The 24,513-nt window shown below is 48.2% G+C and overlaps 1 long non-coding RNA gene across 1 annotated transcript in view; it reads left to right on the forward strand.

The window, feature by feature from the left end:
* The first annotated feature begins 7,974 nt into the window (after positions 1–7,974).
* Positions 7,975–24,513, forward strand: part of LOC146858141 (uncharacterized) — a 30,242-nt gene continuing 13,703 nt past the window's right edge. Inside the window, exon 1 of the long non-coding RNA XR_014979657.1 lies at positions 7,975–8,464. This is a non-coding gene — a long non-coding RNA (uncharacterized LOC146858141). The remainder of the gene's footprint in view (positions 8,465–24,513) is intronic.

A 24,513-nucleotide genomic window follows, 5' to 3' on the forward strand; every position in this document is an offset into this window, starting at 1 on the left:
TGCTCACAGGGCTCCCCCTTTTTAGTTAAGAAGATATGTATCCCATAATGATATGCTCTATCTCCATTCCTATTTCAATGCTTACTTCTCCCCTTTCATCAAGGCAATAATTCAGGTGACACACAGATCATCCTTTGAGTAACAACCCTATAAAATACTTTATCAAAACTTGCCTTCACCCAAGACCATGGGTAAAAATGTTTTTTAAAATGATCATGCAAAAGTAGAAGGCTCTAGTAGTTACTAGACCTTTAATCGATTCCCCTCAGCATGTTCATTAGAATCAAACACACTGGTACAAAAACATCACTAGGCATGCTGATCCACTCAACCTTTTCCAGTTAGTCCGCTACTTCTATAAAATGTGGCTGTTGCTAAACCTTTTCCATACCTAGATGATCCACAAACTACAAACTATGATCGCTATGCTTATGTCCAAGGTGGTCTATTTCTAAAACATGAACGTAGCTATACTTGCCTGATTAATCAAATATCTACACTGATGCCAGAATACATCTGCCATGAACACCAAGAAAGACACAAATCACTCCAGTTTTGAGGCAGCTGCACTGGTGGAAAAATGTGCCATATTAGAGAAACAGTGCCCTTTAGTACAATAAACAATGCATGGCCCTTCCCCTACCTCATTTGTAAAGGAAAATATTGATCACTATCAACCTGGACGTATGCTTCATCAGGCACCAGCCGATGGTGCCAGCATCCCTTGTATCAAAGAGCACAAGATATTGCTCATTCTATTTGTGTCCCAGCTTCTCAGTTGTGAAACAGACTCCTTGTACTTCTGTCAACAGACAGTGCTTAAATTGAGCAGGTGGTTGGAGGAGGGACCCACTGGTGCCTCATTTTTGGGGACCAGCACTTATTTTTACTCAACAGACTTCGATCCCGAACAAAAGAAAGAAAAACACAAAAGCAGAAAGGAGTAAGAGAAAGATTGAAAACAAGATCAATTGGAGAAAGCAAGAGTAAAAAGAACCTACTAGGGTGAAATAGAGGTAGGGAGTGTCTGATGGTGGATTAATGAGTCACGATGGGGAGTTAAGACTACGCTGCTTTTGGTATTTAGCACCCCGACCTTTGATAGCAGGGTGGCTGTGGCCAAATTATGAGCACTGGCACAAAATTAAGCACTGGACAGCCAATAAACTCTTTCATTTTTGGATCTTTTACTTTTGAAAAAGCTAAATACCACTGTATGGTAGACTAAAAAGAAGGGAAACAGTAAAGGAAGAATAAAAAAAAATCAGAATAAAGAGCTCCTAATCCTTCTTCTCAGCACCAAGAGACCCTGTTGGTCGAGAAGAAGGGCACTATATAAAATGAGCAACATAAACGTAGAAATGCCTTACTTCTTATTTCCTTGTGTTTTAGGTATACATTTTATAAGGCTTTTAACTGACAATTTGCCTTAATTGAATCTATTTATGTAAGGCCTGTTCAAGACTGTTGAGGTCTGACCTGTTGGCGTTGAGATGTGCATCGCAATATCTGGGGGCGTTGATGGTCTCTATGTGCACCAAGTGTGCTTGTAGTGACACCAGGCATTTAAGACCCTATTTCAGCTAGCCATCACATATTCATGGCTCCAGGTAAACCTACATGTTGACTTACCTTTAGTGCACTAAAAAAATCCTACTGCTAAAGGCGAACACATTTTGACAATGTTTCAAATGAAATTCGTATCTTCACCTAAATAATTGTGTTAGTTGTAAAAAGCTGTACCAAGGCACCTAACGGGCAACTATGTGATCAGGAACTTATCTTCAAGGGGTGTTTGGGGTGTGACACCTCCCAAACAAATGCATTATTGGCTTAGCAGTTGGCTCTGAAGGCCCTAAGTCTAGTCTGCTATCTCTGAGTCTTCCATTCTTGTCCCAAACCAAGAGTAAAGGCAATATATATCACCACTCATATTTAGGAGCGGCTCGTGCAGGTAAGAGAGGTAGGCGGGGAGGGGGGAACTCGACAGACGAGGGAACATTTATTTTGCCTCTTCGTCATCTGTCGAGTTACCCTCCACCCCGCCCCACCACTCATACCTGCACGGGCAGCCCCTGATCATAATGTGAACCCAGATAATCTGAGATCAATACGGGCTGCCCTGCTTTTTTCATCCACTGTGCCACTCTAGACACAGTCCCCTCTAAAGCAAATCAGTACTGACCCTGTCCCTCATTGAATGGAAGCAGTCCATCCCGAGCCTTCATCATCTCACCCCTCCGCCCCGCAGCCCACTGCTTTTTAGGTCTCGCCTGCGAACGCAGCGATAAGCGCTGCTGTCCACCAGTGAGATCTATTGTTGCTGACTTGCCCTGGAAGTGGGACAGGAGATGGGCAGGTGCAAGGCTTTTGGCGGATTTGAGCCGGTGTACGCGCACGTGAACACGCACGTGCACACACGCAATGTGCACATCTCCTGTCCCGCTTCCGACCACATGCCAACCCCATTGGAGTGGCCAGCTGCAAGATGGGGCCGCTCAGAATTGCAAAAGTACACTTTGCGCCAACAATAGCCCACACGAAGTCCCCCCCAGCCCTTCTTCACTCACCGGGCTGCTCTTCTGGGGGGGGGAGCTCCTCCTCACGGCTGCAGCACTTCTGTTGAGGGGCTTCCCTGCACTCCTGGGAGCCCCGCGCTGCTGTGGTCATCCTCGGCCGCCGTATTCTTCACCAGGGCCCCCTCCTGGGACCCGGGGTTTCTCTCCACTCCGGCCGCCACCGTGGGGCTCTCCATTCAGCATGGGAGCCCCGCGTTAGCACGGCACGCCGGTTTCTGTTTTTGCTGGAGCAGGCCCCGCCCACGTCCCGGGCAAGGGCGCCTGACTTCCGGCTTGTCTGTACAGGGGAGGGGTGCTGGCCAAGTTTCCAAGGGAGAGAAAAAGTGAGAATGTTTTTTCCACCGATAAGAAGAGGACTGGTGTGAAGTTTGTGATTTAATTAAACACGTTTTATCCCGCCTTCTCACCACCTCTTGGTAAACCGACGTTTTCTTAGGATCAGGTTTAATATGGCACAGAGCACTGCACCCTTTTATTGCCGCGAAGCCTGACGTGCAGCTGATGTGGGGAGGACGAGGGTCATTGAAGGCAGCAGTATCTCCAAAACTATCGGTCTCACAATTTACAGGAATGAGAGGCCTCTTTATAATTTTTTCTCCTTAGCTGTTTGTCTTTGTGTTGTCCGTGTATGTTGAAATGCAACCTTTGAGAAGGCCAGAGATTCCCTCAGCACAGTCCCTTCTAATGTCAGGCCAGCACTCCATATCTGGGGGGCGATCGGAGGCGCGTGCACATTCCCTTTAAAGCGCTGCTAGTTTCTCGGGATTCCAGTGGCTGGTATGAGTGCACAGCCCACCAAATGTAAACCACCTATTGTTTCAGCTTCCACCTATAGGAGGTAGTGAAGTGGAGCTGTTTGGGCATGCTTTTTTAAAATTTTATTTATTCTAATAAGTCTGGTTTTTTTTTTGGTTTTTTTTTTACTTTTACTAAGGAGCATACACGTTTTACAGTAAAATGTTCTGTGATGAAAGATGCAGCATCGTTCAAATGAGGCTCATTGATGGAAACCAACCCGTAATAGCTAATCATCTTCCATCTCACCCCCCGAACCTCGGTTGCTCACTGTTCAAACACAAGCTCTCACAGGTATGATGATAATGCAGATTCCTCCCTCATTTATTTTTTATGTAGATATGTCATTCCCTCCATCCTCACAGCCCCCACCATAAACTCCATCCATCTATGAACACAGACCTTAGGCTCTTATTCTAGGACGCCCAGGCAGGTTGGTCAAATAATCCATGTGCAATCGAACTAGCCCAAGTAAGTCAACCGGGCGGATGAACTCTATGCAGAAGTACTTCATAGCTCCGCGCCCCGTGCCCCAGAACCAAAGTGTGCCTTTTACGTGTGATGGAGGTTTAGCAACTCGAACACACGCACATGAAAAACAATACATTTGAATGTCTAGTAAGTTCTTATTCATTTTTTAAAAAAAGATCGTCATATTGTGTGCTCTTGGTGGTGTGGGGAGGGGATGTATGACGTTACAACGCATACTTTTACAACGCATGCACTTACAACGCAATTTTTACAACGCAACATCCACTACAACGCATTCCAGTACATCGCATGACACTACAACGCATTTTAAAAAACTACCTTTACAACGCATTCCATTACATCGCATACTACCTTTACAACGCATACCATTACAACACATAATGTTACATTGCATTTAATGTAAGTATTGGATAGTATAGGGGTAAAAATTACTATTCTTACTCCAGAGGGTGCACCAGTAGGGTAAGTGTTGGATAGTATAGGGGTAAAAATTACTATTCTTACTCCAGGGGGTGCAACAGTAGGGTAAGTGTTGGATAGTATGGGGTAAAAATTACTATTCTAACTCCAGGGGGTGCAACAGTAGGGTAAGTGTTGGATAGTATAGGGGTAAAAATTACTATTCTAACTCCAGGGGGTGCAACAGTAGGGTAGGTGTTGGATAGTATAGGGGTAAAAATTACTATTCTAACTCCAGGGGGTGCAACAGTAGGGTAAGTGTTGGATAGTATAGGGGTAAAAAATACTATTCTAACTCCAGGGGGTGCAACAGTAGGGTAAGTGTTGGATAGTATAGGGGTAAAAATTACTATTCTAACTCCAGGGGGTGCAACAGTAGGGTAAGTGTTGGATAGTATAGAGGTAAAAATTAATATTCTAACTCCAGGGGGTGCAACAGTAGGGTAAGTGTTGGATAGTGTAGGGGTTAAAAATTTATATTCTAACTCCAATGGTATGCATTGTAATGGTATGCGTTGTAATGCCTGCGTTGTAGTGACATGCGATGTAGTGTCTGCGTTGTAATGGTATGCATTGTAATGGTATGCGTTGTAGTGTCATGCGTTGTAAAGGATGTTCCGTTGTAATGCCTGCGTTGTAAGTGTAGTGCGATGTAATAGCTGCGTTGTAAAGGTTGTTTCCCGTGGGAAGGTGTGTAAAGACACATATGACAGTGCCACTATGTAGGCTGTGCTGTTTGGGCTGAGCAGTGACACTATTAGTGCAATGCCCCTCATGCCTGGAAACAGCTGGGCCTCTGGGACCTCTCCATTGAGTCCAGGCTGGTCCTATTTCTTTATAGCTGTCCACTTCCTTTTCCCCTTGCACACCACAAGCAGGAAGTTTCTCTATACTGTGGTAAGAGATGCCTTTGCGGCGCAAGGAAGGCCGTATTGTTTGTTGTATCTTGGCCTTAACAATTAACAGACTTCAAAAAAGGTGGCCGGTCTCGAAGCACGTAGTCCTTTCAAGCTGCTTGCGATAACACTCGATGCTGCTGTAAACCAGTTTTGCTCTTTTAGTCAAACCAAGGCAGCGCCCATTTTTTTTTTTGTTTCGTGTGAGGAATTGTGGTTTGTGAAAGACAAGCGTCTTCCCTTCTGAGGGTTATTATTGAAGGTAAAGAATACAGTATGGATTTGGGCGGTACGGTTTCCAGCGCTGAGTTATCAACGTGGGCCCTGTCTCACACATTTGGAGGCGGCACTCCGACTATGTTTTTCTGATAGGCACAGCAAACCTACAAGAAACATTAATAACTAAAAATGCAATTTCCTCCCGAAGAAATTAATCAAACTACAAAAATCAATAAAGATTCTTTACCACAACTCTCACAGAAGCAGTACTGCTAAACTTAATGAAACTTTATGCTGCAGCACAGCGCCCGCTTTAATATTATCAATGCTTGCACCGCGTTGCAGCAATAAGTTTATACTTCAGACCGGCACACCCTTTCATATTATCACCACAGGCGCTGCCACAGCTTTGAGCAGTGAGTCTCTCGACCGGTAAACACTGGCGCTCTTCTGTGTTTACTTATATGACGTGAAAGCAAAGCATGGGCGCTTGTAAAGAACAAGCATTGCGTTTGCAATGCAATAGGTCTTGCATTTTGGAAACTTTGACCTATTGGTATTGTAAAGGACAATGCTTTTTATTATTCCAGGTTTTTAAACACATACATGAAATGGCATTGTCATTTACAATGCCAATAGCTCAAAATCTCGCAATTGCGAGACCTATTGCATTGCAAATGCTTGTTAATTTGGGAAATTGCCCCCCCCCCCCTCCCCCCCAAATCTGACTGACTACGCTCCGTCCCTGTGTGTGATATGGTCCTATGTTGCCATTGAGGGGTTAGAATAACATCATAAACCCCCACGCTGAAGAGTGAGTGGTTTGTGCTTGCCGCCAGAAAACCAGACACGGGAATGAAGAACACACTGCACGTTAATGCTAGGCATTTTTAAATGACGTTTATTTTGGTGCAGTTAGCATGAAACGCATGCTTTTATTCAAACACTGACATGTTCATTGAGACTAGTAAGTGAAATATTGGACACTACTGCTTCACAAGCTGTAGTAGGAGAAGAGACACCAATGTGTTCTGTAGTTAGTGATGAGGGGTTTTAGAATAAACAGCCTTTGCTTTGTTGAAATGTTTATTCTGTCTGGACAAACAAGCATTTTTTGAAGCTGATGGCCCTGACTACAACTCAAATGTTAAGGTTTTCTTAGCTGTCATGGCGAGATTACTGATTCATTAAACAATATACAGTAGTTACGCCTGGAGTTTTTTTAAGCTGCGCTTGCTATGTTCAGCTAACAGTGGACCCAAATGTAACTAGAATGCTTGGGTTTGACTAAGCTTTTATGGACTGGAGAGACTGCTATGGATAATCATTTTGAACTGTCATTATCTTTAGTGCACTGTCACACTTTTATACAAAGTGGTTGGAAGGCGAGAAACCAGACCAGTGTAGGCCTCCCTTGGATGAATACTTATTTCACAGTAAGTATGCTGTATCCTTGCATGTGAATCAGGGTGCTTTAAATGACTGTTTTGTGCAGTGAAGCGTGCAATATATGGATATGTACTCCTTTGCAGAAGAACAATGCTACACATTTGGTTTTATATCTGGGATCTTAAAAAGAGCAGGAACGCGTCCCCCTATTTGGGAGTGCACTTAGACAGCAGGGCTGCCCACCTGCTTCCACTGCCAGCCCTGACAGCCTGGAATGTGATTCTCCTCTGCACTGCACCCCTCCTGTTCGATGCAGAGCCCTCGCACTTGCTCAATTTCTCGTTGACCTTTCTGTGGCATGAAAGGAGCTCGTCTCAAAGGCTCTGAGCCCAGATATGAAAACAAATATATAATTCTGCATTTCTGCAAAGGTCACATTTTTAATGGGTTTTGCTGATATTTCCCACACTCCTCATCAGGTGCTCATCCAACCACCTACACATACTACTTACCACCTGATTACAAGTGGCACGGAAAATTGCAATCCCTGCGCAAGCTTAATGAATGACAAGCGATGCCATGTTTATGACACCCATTAATTAGCAGGTGTGATAAACATTGCACCCTCTGTTAAATAGCGGCAGTTCAGAATTAATGGAATGCAACAAGGGGGAAAGCACAGTATTATTTATCCGGACGTGAGGATTTTGCTACAATATTACCAATAAAGCTGGAATATTACTTTAAGTATTTCATTAGCTAAATTCCGAAGTCCACGGTGGAGGGTTTTTATCGGGTCTGAAAATTGTCGCCTTTGACAGGCCTACTCATAATCAGTCCCCGAGTGATGCATTTTCAGCCAGGAGGGAGCTTTGAGATGAATGGACGGTGGCCGAGGAGACGGAGCATCAGCTGCAGTGAGTTTTGATCCTAACTTCCAGCACGCAGCTTTGGACCTTGGGTGGCCGAAGGAGTGTTCCATCCTTCAGAGGTGGATACAATGAGTGACACCGAAATAGGCAAAAATAACACAGAACATTACAGTCCAAATAAATCATTCAGTTTGTTTCTGTGCCAGGTTAAAGATCAGCATTAAGAATGGAAGACTGCTACCGCAACCCCAAAGCAGCACCCATAACCTATTGCCAAATAGCGCGTATAGGCTGCGGAGGCGCCCGCAGTGGGCTTTAAAGGGAAAACTCGTCCCTCTGTGAAAGGATCGGCACTGCACCTCACGGGCAGATCACCGGCCACCTGTGTTTTATGGTTAAGGGCCCAGGCTCCGTCACTCGGAGTCCACGAGCCTGGAGCAGGGACGCAGGCAGACCTCATTAGGAGAGCGCGCTGCTGTGAAGATGAGTGACCCTATTTGCTAAGACAAGCTGCTACAGGAAAGCGATATCCTTAACTCCACGTCCCCGGGCGGCGCTTGAACTTCCCAGGCTGGTTCACGGGACGGACACGGGGTGAACGGAGTCAAGAAGAAAGGCAATGTTATAACAGGAGAATCACTGAAGCAGGTGATAATGACACCGATTTGTGAAAGAATAACGGGAAACTGGGGATTAATAGAAAGCAGTAATATCTGAGGCTGCTCCGTTATGCTGTGCCATGCTGTACTAGGACTCGAGCACGGTATGTATCGTTCTGTACGTGTCTTCAAAATATAACATACTTTCACTAGGGCCCTCGTTAAGAGATGGCATGTAAAACGAAACAGGAATGCCACACCCGGCATTACTGATATCACAGAGTGCGGAGATTACGCGGAGGGCTAGTTCCGTACAAGTTTTCCCCTCAGAATGCAGCACAGCTTCTGAAACCTGTGGTGTCTCTGCTGATAGTTGCACGTGTCGCCTCTTCCCTAGTCGTCTTTCTTCACGTTTCATCAGTTTCTTTTCTGGCAAAATGAGAAGGAGGACAATGAGGCTTTCGCTGCATATCTGGTAATCCTGATTTCAGCAAACTTTTAATGAAGGCTTATATGTCATGTTACCATGGCCATATCTTCCAATATAATTGTTTCCCCCAGCCCCTAACTCCCCATGTTCCCCGTGTTCATGTCTTCCTTTGAAATACTTGAAGAATGTTAACCTTTTCCCAAATTATTCCTGGACTGGAGTTGGAATACTAAATAAGCCTCCTAGAAAATTTGTGGGGAAGTTGCTCTTTCCCCAAACATTCTAGGACTGGAGTTAGAATAGTAAATGTGACCTTTCAGTGTCCATCACACCCACTCCTGCCCTGAGGGAACAGTTTCTCTCTTTTATTTCCCCATGTTCCTCTCTCACCATGTTCATGCCCCTCTCTGTTTATATTTACCAGTGCCTATCCCCATTCTCCTTTCCTTCATGCCGGTAGACCTCATACAGGGATAAGCGTTTGTGTGCCTGTGCCTCTTCTAGCAGCAGTTGCGAAGGGTAGGGGCCTAACTGTGGTCTCCTATGCTGACCACACTCAGCTTGTGATCTCGCTATCCAATAACTCCGACCAGGATGTGGCCAAGTTTCAAGAAGACCTGATGGCCATCGCAGATTGGATGACAACCAACTGCTTACAGCTGAACGCTAATAAATCAGTGATTCTTCTCTTAGATGGAAACACCCACCTATGGAGCAGGTGTTGGTGGCCTGCTGCGCTAGGGGCCCCTCCCTTTCCCAAGCAGACCGTAAAAAATGTGGGTGTCTGGGTTGACTCTGCCCTGACATATCAGGTACAGACAAAGTCAGTAGCCGGTGTCTGTTTTGGACTTCTATGTGGACTCAAGCCATTGCTTGGATTCTTCAACGCCCACACCCGCCAGGTCAGCATCCAGTCTACCACATACTCTCTAGACTGGACTATTCCAGTTCTCTGTATTTGGGTTCCAACAAAGCAAGGATCCATCGCCTACAAAAGGCACAAAATGCCAGAGCTCAGATACTCTCCGGCCTCCCCAAATCTTGTTCAACTTCCAACCTCCTACGAAGGCTTCATTGGCTTCCGGTGGAGAAAAGAATCAATTTCAAGGCTCAGTGCATTTCCCACAGAATTCTGAATACCCAAGCCCCCGCCACCTTAGCCAAGCTCCTTACTCCCTACATACCGAACCACTTGCGGCACTCCTCAAACCAACACCTAGCATGTGTCACTCGTGTCGAAAGAGCATGGGCCGGAGGTCGCTCTTTCCGTGCCCTCGTCCTCAGAATCTGGAATGCCCTTCCTGGTAACATCAGAAGCTTCCAAGATCATGAATCTTTCCGGAAGGCTATAAAGAGCTATCTCTTTCCAAGGTAACCTCTTTTACCAACCTTGCCGCCTTCTTTTCTCTGTTGGTCAGTGGGATCAGCGCTGGGACGCCCCATTGCTGGAGCAGCCATGCGCTTTACAAATCTCGTAACATAACGTAACATGTCTTTGTCTTCATATGCCCATATCTTCCTGTGTCTAACTCCCTGTAATCGTCTCTCTGTTTCCCTGTCTTCAAACGTCCTTTTTATAGATGAACACATTCATTTTTGTTAGGCACGGGGAGATTAAGTGAATTGCCCAGAATCATAGGATGTTGAGCGTCGTTGCCGAAACTCAAACCCGGTTCCCCAGATCCGAGGTTGACCGCTCTAGCCGTAAGGTTACACCCTCTCCCCCTTGTCTCCTCATGTTCGTGTCCCCTTATGTTTAAGTTTCTACAAGGCTGGGTCTCTTACTGGACCCTCATATCTGTATATATCTATGTGTTCTTATTTATCTGAGTCTGTGTCCAAGTCTCCATATCCTTATCTTCTTGTGTCCATATCTCCATGTAGCAGTGTGTACCTGTGTTCATGCCTACCCACGTCTCCTACATTTGTGCTTCATTAATAAATCCCTATTTGTGTTATACCAGATCCATGTCTTCCTGTGTCAATATGCAAAAAGAACTATTGATGGACAGAATGCAGAACAATGTCATAAATTCACCCCAGTACAGAGATCTGGACCTAAATCATCGATTTTTTGCTCACCATGCCATTCCAGTTTGGACCCAGTCATATGCAAATCAGTCTTGACCCTGTGCCCAATGGGAACAGTCAAGCCCGAACTGCCAGGCCAGGTCCTCCCTGGACTGGAAACAAGCATCCTAGGACAGGTTTCGGGGTTTCACCCCTCTTCAGCCAGGATCGCTTGATTCCAGTGGCATGGCGAGCACGGGACTCATGTCTGAGCATACCCGTCCCACTCGGGGTGACAAATGCAAAAAGAACTATTGATGGACAGAATGCAGAACAATGTCATACATTCACCCCAGTACAGAGATCTGGGCCTAAATCCATTGTTTTTTTGCTCACCATGCCATTCCAGTTTGGACCCAGCCATATGCAAATCAGTCTTGAAACTGTGCCCAATGGGAAAAGTCCAGCCCGAACTGTCAGCCCAGGTCCTCCCTGGACTGGAAACAAGCATCCTAGGACCAGTTTCGGGGTTTCACCCCTCTTCAGCCAGGATAGCTTGATTCCAGTGGCATGGAGAGCATGGGACTCACGTCTGAGCATACCCGTCCCACTCGGGGTGACAAGTGCAAAAAGAACTATTGATGGACAGAATGTAGAACAATGTCATACATTCACCCCAGTGCAGAGATCTGGGCCTAAATCCAGAGTTTTTTTGCTCACCATGCCAATCCCGCCCTAAGTGCGCCAGGTATGCCCAGATGTGGGTCCTGGGCTCATTGTGCCACTGGAATCAAGCTATCCTGGCTGAAGAGGGGTGAAACCCCGAAACCGGTCCTAGGATGCTTGTTTCCGGTCCAGAGAGGACCTGGCTTGGCAGCTTGGGCTGAACTGTTCCCATGAGGCACAGGGTCAAGACTGACTTGCATATGGCCAGGTCTAAACTGGGGTGGCATGGTGAGCAAAAGAATGATGGATTTAACCCAGACCTCTTGACTGGGGGTGAATGTTTTGATTTGTTCTGCATTCCGTCCATCAATTGTGTGTCTTTTGCTTTCTCGCCCTAAGTGCACCAGGTATGCCCAGACGTGGGTCCTGGGCTCACTGTGCCACTGGAATCAAGCTATCCTGGCTGAAGAGGGGTGAAACCCCGAAACCGGTCCTAGGATGCTTGTTTCAGGTCCAGGGAGGACCAGGCTTGGCAGTTCGGGCTGGACTGTTCCCATGAGGCACAGGTTCAAGACTGATTTGCATATGACTGGGTCTAAACTGGGGTGGCATGGTGAGCAAAAGAATGATCTCTTGACTGGGGGTGAATGTTTTGATTTGTTCTGCATTCCGTCCATCAATTGTGTGTCTTTTGCTTCCTGTGTCAATAAGCATGTCTGACTGAACCAAAGTCTTCCTATTTCCCTGGTGTTATTATTTCCTTACTTCCCTGTCACCCAACGTTTCTCTGTGCCAATTTTTCAGAGTTTGTCGCTTCTGTGTAAGCTTGCATTTATCTCTAGCCATGTCATGTTGTGCCCATGTCCTGTGGGTATGCCTACCTGTGTCTTTATCTCTCTGCTCTAAACCTTATCGTCTGTGGTTCACGGTATGCATAGTGTATACGTTTCATCCCATGCCTCCTCATGTCATTGTCTCTCTATGTTTGCAATATCTTACCAAGGTGGGATGAAATGGCCTATAATGAAGCATGCCACGATTCTGTGGGTGAAAGTTTTCCATCCACTATTTTTAATATTGTCTTAGTAGGAAATTAGCACTCTTCAAGATGGTATAGTGCTTTGGTGTGTACTGATATTGTTTTGCAGGACACATGGTAGGATTTGAGTTCCTCTCACTCTCTTATTGTGACAGTGCCCGCAATTCTCCGTCAGGTTTCCCCCATTCTGCTCTGCCACTGCTCATGGTTCACCTCTGTCTTTTTGGTCACAAGAAAGTCTTCGCAGCCTGTTTCCTATCACTCTGCACTCAAAGTCTCACTGGATACCACATAAAAGCACTGCATCTCGAAGCCTCCAGCCAGCTTTCTCTTAATGATTTGGTGCTTTGACTTTTATGCTCCATGATCCTGCTAAATTTAAGAAGATTACCTCTTTGCTTTCCTTGTAGGAATGCCCTCTGCTCTCAAAGGGCAAAGATGTGGTCTCCATCTGTTGTGGATTCCCCAGTTCAGCCAGGTTTGTCGCAGTGTCCAATGGCTTGCTCTCGGGTCCTCTTGTTGATAGACGTGCTGCCCTGTGGCTTTCCAGATAGGCTGCACTGTCTCCATCCCTCATTGTCATTTGTATAAATTGCTGGATGACTTCGCTGATGCCAATTTTGGGAATCCCATTGTTCTCAGACACGAGGCCCACAATGTTTTGTCAAGTACCTCTATTTATTTTTCCAGCCATATCATAGCTGAGATGCTGCTTTTCCTGAAGCTAGCCAGACCTGTTTATTGACAGCTTTCTGAACTTTCTCCATACACTGTTCCAATCTTTCAAGTTGCGTGTTGTGGCCTCCTACTCTCCATTTGAGTTCCCCCACTCTTAATTCAACATGACCTTCTGCTGAATGCTTCTCTCAGTGACATTCAGGTCCCTTCAGGACATGGAACACAGTCTTCCAGAGGAGGTCAGCCCAGATATGTGAGAGCCCTTCATTTCACTGTCCATTCTAGCTTTATGGCTCAGAGCTGTACGTCACATGGCAAAAAAATCTTTTTGTCTCTGGCTGGTTTAATTTAGACCTCTTTATGCAGCATGGTGGCGCAGAACTTCCAATGCTAAGTACTATTTTGTTATATTGCAACAGTCTGAATTGCTCAGCTGATTTAGTATATATATGTAGGTTGCTGTCATCTATGAGGGACACTTCTTCAGGGCCTGTTGTCATACCAGGCCAGCACCCTGAGACCGTGTGCTCAAGGTGCTGGTCTACCGGTGTCCTCACTTGCTACTTGGTGGATACTACCGCCATCTGCTGGCTCGTACTCTCAGGCAAGTATACCAAGAGAGTACGCTTAATCAGGCCATGATCTCTCTGTATTGCACCACCATTTCGATATTCTAGCCAGTGTCAGAGAGGTAGAGAGCCCCACCTCACTGTTTTGAATGGTGGTGTAGCAGTCGGAGGACTGAGAACTGACCATTACATGCCCGACCCTTCTGCTCGTACTGATGGTCCCTACTCCACCTCACTCACTTTCAAGACAGCTATACCCATCCCACAGCCAAAGCTGCGCGGGAGCTTGGGCGAGAGCTGTCTGGGTCGGAGCCCAGCTAGATCCATCCCCAACATGTGACTTTTATGCCACTTTCTGTGCAGCATTACTTTGGTCTTACTTAAGAGTCAGCTATGCCAAGCCAAGTGGAATTAGCCAAGTGGAATTACGATGTTACATTAGCAGGCTACATGTACCTTGAGGTGTTTAGCATCCCCCAGTGAACAGAGCAAAAATCTATAATTAAATCAAGTCCTATAAAAGGAAGAAATCTGGGGACCTGACTCACAAAGGCCAATATTCCTAGTCCGACAAATACTAAATTAGTCCACAGCTCTTAATAAAGTTAATCTATTGAATGTCTTGACTTTCTGAATTGTTACCAGTATGTTTGTTGTATTGTTATAGCTGGTTTAGTTATTGTGATCAACTAAATAAGAATTTTCCTGTTGATAACACTGTCACATATCTCTTTCTTGCATTTGATGCTTTCCAAATATGAAAAATATTTTGGGCCTTATTACGATGTCGATCAGGCTTTCCAACCGACATGGTAGGTTTACACTCCGACCGCCATATTACAATGACTGCGGTCGAAGTGTAAACCTGCTGGGGAAACCGACTCGGTTCCGATGGGCTCAGAGAGCCCATCGGCCAGTTGGAAGGGGCTCATAATCCTTTAAAGACGGCGTTTCCGCCATCGGGATTATGATGTCAGTTTTCGACAGCCTTTCCATGTCAGTCTTTCTGACATGGAAGGGCTGCCACTAGCAGGGCCCCTTCCTCCCTCTCTCTCTGGTGTGGCCCTGGAGGGCACCTATGGTGCCCGCCTGAAAATCCCACTCGGTGCAGGGGGGTTTGCAAACTCCCATATCTCAATTGAAGCCTGTGCTGTGGGCGGTTTGCACCAAGTGCAGTTGCATTCTAATTCGGTGTGTGGAACAGCCGACCTAGGATCGAGCGGTTCCCGCACCGTGACAGTGTCGGTCAGATGCCTCTCTAACCGACACTGTAATAAGGTCCTAACTGTCTTAAAATATCGAACTTTATTAATCAAGACATCACACAAATTATAAATATTCTACAACAGCAGGGTGGGTTGGGGGCACACTGCTTCACATCCCTGCACAATGAAGTGGTACTGTGACCTGTGAAGACTTGGGCAGCGCTACAGCAACCCCAGATGACTTTTCTCTGCTCTCTACTACTGCTGCTCTCTACTGATGAAGAGCTAAACCCAGAAACATGTGTCTAGAGATAACAGCACTACCTGCACCAACTTTGGTGAAAAACGACAGCACTTTGAAGTAAGCGTACTGCATTTACCAGAATGTAATGGAGTGTGCAGGGATGAGAGGCAGTGTGCTCCCTCCCCCTTGTATGCATAGTCTTTAATTGATATCTTTCATCTCAAAACATATAATGCACTCCTCTATCATTGTTTCCACTTTGTCTCTAATACCTCTATATTTAATACATTAGCAAATTCCACTTTTTTTAACACTCTATTTTTCTACTATGCTAATTTTTCTGTTATGCTTGATGTATCTGATCACCTGTTGCATTCCCACCTGGTCTCAAACTTCTCTAAATGTTATTCTTGTTCCCACATCCTTATCAATTTGTTTGCCATGTCCCCTCTTAGTTCCTCACCTGTCCAAATTATTTTATGTTATGTTATGTTATTTGTATAGCAGACAACTCACCCAGGAGGGTATCCTGGCACTGAAGCAGAAGCTGTATGTGCAGATCCAAGGTCAGGGCTAGGTGAAGAGCCAGTTCTTCAATTTCTTTCGGCATTCAAGAACTGAGGAGATCATAATGCACAGGGACAGGTCGATCCAGGCTTTAGGAGCAAGGTAGGAGAAGGCAAGTCCACTGGATCTGTGTCTGCGTATGCGAGGTGGGGTGAGTAGGAGTCTGGCTGAGCAGAGATGTCTGCTAGATTCTGTACGTTTCTGCAGTCGTTGAGGTATACGGAGCCAAAGTTGTGTAATACTTTGTATGTGTGTGTGAGAAGTTTGAAGAGTGCTTGTTTTTGGATTGGGATCCAGTGGAGCTCATTTAGGTTCAGGGTGATGTGAATGCAGGGTGGGAGTTTAAGGGTGAGCCTGCCACAGATTTGTGTATGGTCTGGAGTCTGCTGGTCAGTTGAACGTTGATTCCAGCATAGAGTGCATTGCCACTGTAGGAACCTGGGGTCACCAGGCCCTATGGGCGGTAACGTGGCGCGAGCCGGTCGGGCAACCAGAGGGCTATGTGTTAAGCAACCATACACCACACACTCCTCATGGACTAGGGACACACACAATAAGGGACGCCACACCGTTTAAATTATGCAAATACTTCAAGTTTATCCAAGTATAGCTGGTCAGTTGCAGTTCAGGAAATAACAAGGTAATACATGAATCATAATACCATCGTTCAGTACCTGCGACACTCTTGGTGATATCTATGCAGTGCCTAACCTCGTTCATGTACCCACGCCCGCTGGTTAAATGCGGGAGATTCTAGCGCTGCGCGCGCTTATGTAAAGTCTTTCCCTGAACAGGCCGTCTAACACAGCGTACTACTTGTAAGGGGGAACATTGGGTTCATCAACATGGCGCCTGTTGAACTGAGCGCTCCTCGTGACCACTGGCCCCTAGTACTGTGAAGCAAGGCACATAAAACACAGCGCTACGCGCAATCAGTTGCATGTGGAAACGTTTGCGTAGAACAGTTATCACAACGCGTTACTCGTAATCAGTTGCATATCATTACCTTCGAGCAGAGCATATAACCCAATGCGCTACTCGCATTCCTGGGCATGTAATTTACTTTCGAGCAGGGCATATAACACAGTGCGCTACTCGCGTTCCTGGGCAGGTGATTACTTTCGAGCAGGGCATATAACACAGTGCGCTACTCGCATTCCTTTGCAGGTAATTTACTTTCGGGCAGAGCATATAACACAGTGCGCTACTCGCATTCCTTGGCATGTAATTTACGTTCGAGCAGAGCATATAACACAGTGCGCTACTCGCATTCCTTGGCATGTAATTTACTTTCGAGCAGAGCATATAACACAGTGCGCTACTCGCAATCCTTGGCATGTAATTTACTTTCGAGCAGAGCATATAACACAGTGCGCTACTCGCATTCCTTGGCATGTAATCTACTTTCGAGCAGAGCATATAACACAGTGCGCTACTCGCATTTCTTGGCATGTAATCTACTTTCGAGCAGAGCATATAACACAGTGGGTTACTCGCAGTCCCGGTCTCTCCGGCTGGGGAAGCAGGGTCGGTGGCGTGAAGCACCACACGAGGGTAATGTCAGTCAGTTCTTTGGGCGGCTTCCAGCGGGGAGGGTGACCGGACTTGAGGAGCGGGTCCCTATGCTCCGGTGCAGTTCCCAGAGCACCGCGCTCAGTATTACTAAAGGGGGGACACGGACAGGATCCCTCAGCGGGGTCTCTCCGTCGCGCAGGCAGGGGAGGGGACTCCCACGGAGGGGACAACCCGGGCCAAGTGCGGTGTGGTTTCCAGACAAGCAGGGGGCGCACCAGGGGGGATCTCAGCCTCCGGGCTTACCTCCGTCTCGGCGTCAGCAGGCGTCCGTCCTCACGACGTTGGGGGAACTCGGCCCCGACCTTGCGCACCTCCTCACACGGCTGCGACGGAGCCCCGGGCGTCGCCTGGGCCTCGCGACACAGCAGGGCACTCCTCCAGGCCTCCAGGCCGCGGCGGTGAGCGCGCTGACTTCGTCGTCGCAGGGGGGGGGCTCAAATTAAGGATGGGGTAAAGTGCTCAGCGGAGCACGCTGCCGGGGGTCCCAGACCAGGGCAGGGAGCGCGGGGGTCACAGCGCTAGTACCTGGTCGATCCCCGGTGGCTTGGCAATCGGTTTAGCAATTAGTTCAATAGGTTAGCTTGGACACGCAGTCTCAGCTCTGGCATTCAAGGCTTACAGCTCGCTCTTGTCATGCAGTCTCAGTTCTTAAAGTTAGGTTTCAGTTCTCAGTTGACAGATGAAGTCTTTTGGCGCAGATGTATCTGGCGCCCTTAAGGGGTTCTGTTACAGGGGGTAGGAATGGAGAGGGCGACTAGGTCCTTCCTAGTCAGGCTGGCAGAGAGTCTCTGGGTCCTCCTACTACTGGGCAAGATCAGTGGGATTCACAGGGCACCTCACTCACTTAAGAGGCAGTATCTAAATCCTGTCACTCTCAGAGGCATAAGTCCCTGGCTAGGCCCTACCGCCTACACTCCTGGTGGATTCTTCCAGCTCTGCTTCACCCCAATGGCCAACTCACTCCAAAAGTTTCCCTCCCACTCTTAAGTAGCCCTAGGTCAGGTGACCTCTAGCCAAGGCGGCAAAAGTAAAACCCCACCTCCCTTCTAGAAGGTTCCAGCTTCTTCCAGGAGCTTCCCCACTCTAACTATGGGACAAAAAGGCGGGCTGGTGTCGCAACATTGTTGTGGGTCCCAGCCAGCTCCTGGCAGCTAGGGTGCTACTATGAAAAACGACCACCCTGCAGTAGCAGGGGTCTGTGGCAGCCATCTTGGGCGAAGTAAGCACCTGCACCTTAACACTACAAAAACGAAAAAAATCAGGGAAAAAGGGCCAAGTCCAACAGCCACCATACTCCAGATTGCTGGTGATTTGGGCTATGGTAACAGTTCTACAAGTGTTGGTGGGGAGCAATTCAAGATCTTCTCTAGCATCTTGAGTGTGTGGAAGCGGGAGACAGAGAATGCATTCACTTGGCCAGTCAGGGTGAGTTGGTTGGAGCAAAGTGTCTTTACTGAAGATCACTACTTCCGACTTTTCTGTTTTCGCATGAGGCAGGTGGTTTTCATCCATCTGATGACTTCGGTCATACAGGTGGAGAAATTGGTCTTGGTGTTTGCCATCTTGTGAGAGAGGGAGCGTATGAGATGGATGGTGTTGGCATAAGATATGATGTTGATTCCCTCGTCCGGATGATGCTGGTGAGTGGGGTCATACAGAATAGGGCTAAATGAGGATCATTTGCAGAACTCCGCAGATGAGTTTGATGGCAACCTCATCAATCTCGGCCTCAGACAACTCGTCACTGCACCCACCCACGCCGCCGGACACACAGTGGACCCCATCTTCTCCACTAGCACCCACGTCGCCTACCACCACACCACCGAGCTCCACTGGACCGACCACCGCTGCATCCATTTCACCTTCAAGAAACCAACCACGCACCACCGCACCCAACTGCTGCCCCGCCGCTGCTGGAGCAAAGTCACCGAAGACCAGCTGACCACCACCCTCGCCCAGAACCCACCCACCGACCCAGACGCCGCCTCCCGCAACCTCAGACAGTGGATCAATGACTGCGCCAACACCCTCGCACCGCTCAAGAAGCCCTCCAACAGTCACACCAGCAAGAAAGCCACCTGGTTCACCGACGAGCTCCAGACCTCAAAACGCGCATGCCGGAACCTGGAGAAGAAATGGCTCCATGAATGCACACCAGACAGCCACGCAGCCCACAAGGACGCCACCCGCAGACATCACCACCTCATCAGATTAGCCAAGAGATCTTCCTTCAAAGACCGCCTGGAGAACAACGCACATGACAGCAAAGAGCTCTTCAGCATCGGGAAGGAACACCAATGACATCCCGCCCTCACAAGAACTGTGCGACTCACTGGCCACCTTCTTCCACCGCAAGATCACTGACATCCACGACAGCTTCAACACCACGACCGCCCCGACTACGCCAGAACCCACACCCATTGCGAACACCACCCACACCATCCGCCTGACCCTCTGGGCCAACGTCAACGACGACGAGACACGCAAGGTCATGAACTCCATCCACTCAGGATCTCCGTCAGACCCGTGCCCACACCACGTATTCAACAAAGCAGACGCAGCCATCGCACCCCAACTACGAAAGGTCATCAACACCTCCTTTGAAACAGCGAGATTCCCGGAAAGCTGGAAGCACGCCGAAATCTGCGCCCTCCTCAAGAAGCCCAAGGTGGACCCCAAGGACCTCAAGAACTTCCGGCCCATCTCCCTACTCCCGTTCCCGGCGAAGGTCATCGAAAAAATAGTCAATTTACAACTGGCCCGCCACCTCGAAGACAACAACATCTTAGACCCCTCCCAGTCCGGATTCAGACGTTACCACAGCACCGAGACAGCCCTCATCGCCTCCACAGAAGACATCAGGTGCCAATTAGACAATGGCAAAACATCAGCCCTCATCCTCGTGGACCTATCAGCCGCCTTCGACAAGGTCTGCCACCGCACTCTAAAGACACGCCTCCAAGAAGCTGGAATACAAGAGAAGGCCCTCGACTGGACCACGTCCTTCCTCTCCGGCAGAACCCAGAGCGTCCACCTCCCACCCTTCCGATCCGAAGCCACTGACATCATCTGCGGCGTCCCCCAGGGCTCATCCCTCAGCCCGATGCTGTTCAACATCTACAAGGCCTCCCTTGCACAAATGACCCGCCAACATGACCTCAACATAATCTCCTATGCCGACGACACCCAGCTCATCCTCTCCCTCACCAAGGACCCGCACACCGCCAAAACCAACCTCCACGAGGGAATGAAGGCCGTCGCCGACTGGATGAGGAGCAGCCGTCTGAAGCTGAACTCGGACAAGACGGAGGTTCTCATCCTCGGATCCACACCCTCAGCCTGGAACGACTCCTGGTGGCCGACCACACTGGGAACAGCACCGACACCCACCGACCACGCACGCAACCTAGGATTCGTCCTCGACTCCTCCCTCTCCATGTCGAAGCAGGTCAGCGCCGTCTCCTCCTCCTGCTACAACACCCTCCACATGCTCCGCAGGATCTACAAGTAGATCCCGACCAAAACAAGAAGAACAGTGACACAGGCCCTCGTCAGCAGCAGGCTGGACTACGGCAACGCACTCTACGCAGGAATCCCAGCCAAACACCTGCGTCGACTACAACGCATCCAAAACGCCTCTGCCCGACTGACCCTCAATGTCCCCTGCCGCAGCCACATCACCCCCCACCTGAGAGACCTACACTGGCTCCCCGTCGACAAGAGGATCACCTTCAAGCTCCTCACCCACGCACACAAAGCACTCCACAACGCCGGACCAGCCTACCTGAACAGCAGACTCAGCTTCTACACCCCCACCCGCCAGCTCCGCACCACCAGCCTCGCCCTCGCCACTGTCCCCCGCATCCAACGAACGACCTTCGGTGGCAGATCTTTCTCCTACCTCACCACCAAGACCTGGAACATCCTCCAGACCCACCTACGGCAGACCCAAGACCTACTCACCTTCAGAAGAATCCTCAAGACCTGGCTCTTCGAGCAGTAGTGGCACCCCCACCCCTCAGCGCCTTGAGACCCTCACGGGTAAGTAGTGCGCTTTACAAGTACTTTAATTGATTGATTGATTGATTGATTGATTGATTGATTGGCATCTGAGGTGAAGGGGACCCGCCTGACCAACTGGATGCAGCCTGTCGGGATAGAGCAAATCCAGCGAAGTGCGCGAACGGGGATGCTGGCTTCATGCAGTCATTGGACCAGGTTCGGCTGGGAGACAGTGTCAAAGGCTGCCGAAAAATCCAGTAGGATGAGGGCCATGGTTTGACCTCTGTCCATGATCATTCGAATGACGTCTGTAATGGTGATGAGGGCGTTCTTTGTACTACGGTTGGGTCTGATTCCAGAGTGGGTGGTGTTGAGGAGGTGGTTGTCAATGGGCAGTGAGGTGGGTGACTAGGTGTTTGTTTACATCAGGTGGTCCTCTGCGTATTGATTTAAATAGGTAGGAGTGCAGCGAGGGTTGGGCTTTAAGTTTTTGCTGATGCTGGTGATCTTGTTACTGAAGGATAGGGAAGGTTGAGACCAGAGGTCCTGAGAGGGGGTTACACTGGCAGAGCCTGCTGTTGGAGAGGTGAAGTCTTTCACTATAGCACAGATTTCCTTGGCGCTGTGGGTGCTGATTTCAATGTAGTCAGTGACCACTGCGAGCTCAGTTGCTCTGATTAGCTGATTGTAGCATCTGAGGACGGATTTGTAGGTGATCTTGTGAGTATCATTCTGACTTTGTCTCCATCTGCGTTCCAGTTTCTTGCAGTGTTGCCTGGTAAACCTAAGCTCTTCAGTGTACCAGCTTTCTTGTGGTCTGGTTCTCATGGCTTTGTCAGCTTAGAGAGGAGCCAGGGTATTTGTGCAGGTGGTATTCCAGGCACTTAAGTTGGATATCAATTGGGGAAGTTGTTGTGTCAAGGCCGGTGTTATAGGAGTCAGAAAACCTGGATACTTCTGAGATCTTTATCCAGTCTCATTGTGAACATTCGGTGATGGTGTTTCTGCTGTGGTGTATGATGGGTATGCGAAAGTTGATGAGGGTGTGGTATCAGGTGATTGATGTGAGCTTGTTTACTGTGACATTGGTGAAGTTGATAAAGATAGGGTCCAGTAGGTATCTGGCGGTGTGTGTGCGATCTTCAACTCTCTGGTGAGTCTGGGGTTGGACAGGTCCTGAATGAGGTTGGTTTTGTGAGGCTCTCAAGTTTTTAGTTGAGGTCGCAATGGATGATGAAGGTGCTGGAGCCGAGGATCAGGGGGCAACAAAGTCCATGATAGTGCTGCCAAAGTTGGTGCATGTCCAGGAGGACAGCAGAAGGGCCTGTAGACAAAGGTGTCGCTTAGGGTGCAGTGGCGGTGATGAAGAGTCTGAAGGTTTCTTTGAAGATGATAGTGATTACGCTTCTGGGTCTGTTTGTCCAGTCCTGTCTGTGCAATCTTTTCTCCCGTGCACGGCAATGTGGGACTCAGCCAGGTTTTGGTAAGGAAGAGCAGGTAAAATGAGCAGTTGTGTAGCAGATCTCAAATTTCAGTGGCATGTTTAGTGAGAAGCGATCGCTGAGGAGGAGTATGCAGGTCAGGGAGTGGTGTGGTGTAGTGGGAGTTGGGTGTGTGTGGTCATGTATGTTGGATATATGAGGTGGATGGGGAGTGAGGTGGGTGTCAGAGGGTGCATGAGAAATGGCAGGTAGCTCAGGAGAACTCCCCTTCAAAAGTGTTAGGTGGCAAGGTGCGGCAGTATGTCTGGGGTATGCGGCTAGGGTTCAGGGTGCGGAGGGCCGCAGTGGAGTAGTGACAGCAGGTGAGGTGGGGGAGGAGGACCATGGGTTCTGGCACTGGGTGCTGGCACTGGGTCAGGGCGGGGTGCAGCTGGGTGCAGACAGGCTTCGTTTGGTATTTGTTTGCTCTTCCAGCTGTGCAGCTGCTGTGTGTATCCTCTGTGTGTCCATGCTGCAGACTTCACTAAAGGAATACAGTCTTGACAGTAAACCAGTGATGTTGCCTCCTATGAAGATGGATGATTGGAAATCCAGTGATATCACTTTCCGTGCAGATGCATGATTGGAAATAGATGATGAGGAAAATGCCCAAATGATCACCCCCCTCCTCAGAGCCTCCGGCACTCTTTCATTTCCCACATCCTCTATTTGTTCACCTGGCTTCCTGCTCCCCTTCATATATTTTGCCATTTCTCTTTGTCCGCTCTTTCCCCAAGCTTTAACCTCTGCACCCCCCTCTCCCCCCACCCACTTCCGCCCATCTCTCATCTCATTGGCGTTTTTCCCCTCGCAACATCTTATGTATTTGTTCTGATAACAGACAAAATAACTTTGTACTATTTTTCCGAACATACTCTCCGGCTGCACGGGGGAAGTGGCGCTTTTTATGCAAAGAAGTAGGTAGAATGGACAGAGGGAATCTAAGATTTCCCATAATATGATTTCGATACAAAATTTGGATCAAAATAGGATGAAGACACTAGACTCCAAGTGGAGGAGAGAGGAGCGCTCAACGGCCGCCATGCCTGGAGTTGTTTTACCGAATCTTAAAACAGAAGCAAAGGGCGATGAATACATTTGGTAGTGGCAGAGATCTTTTCCACATAGGATGGAAAGACCACGTGCCATACTCCTAACGCACGAGAAGCACTACTGTCAAAGCGGCTAAGTGATGGGAGCTTTGTTGGCAAGAACAAAAGGATGCTTGTAGGCCGTGCCTTGCTAGTAAGGATAGTCGCATCACCATTTTCATTTTTTTTTAACAGCCTGGCCTGGGTTTTTATCCTCGGAAAATGAAGAAAAAATGTCCATGACGCCCTGAAAGTTTTCTTCCGATGCTTGGAGAAATCTTTCACACTTTTGCTGTCGGAAGCCACCATGGTACCTTGGACAGCAACAGCTGGAGTGCATAGTGTTGGGAGAGCAGTGTGGATAGGGCGGTCCTATTGATGAGTTGTTTTCCAGCAGTTGTCCCGACAAAGGGGTCTCCTGATGGCAAAGCCATCGGTGGCTGCAGCATCGGGATTCCCAGCATAATTTGCACTCTAAATGAGGCGAGGGATGCCAGGGCACGGCAGATGGACCTATGTCCTAACGACATTAGAGTCGGAGGAATGAAAAATGCTTTTATTTGTTGAAGTGCTATATCTACAGATAAATCCATAAGTGGTACTTCCCCCACAATAGAGATATTATGGTGGAGGAAATTCTGGCAGCAGATTCTCAC

This window comes from Triturus cristatus, chromosome 3_2 (genome assembly GCF_964204655.1).
Source record: "Triturus cristatus chromosome 3_2, aTriCri1.1, whole genome shotgun sequence".
Classification (NCBI taxonomy): domain Eukaryota; kingdom Metazoa; phylum Chordata; class Amphibia; order Caudata; family Salamandridae; genus Triturus; species Triturus cristatus.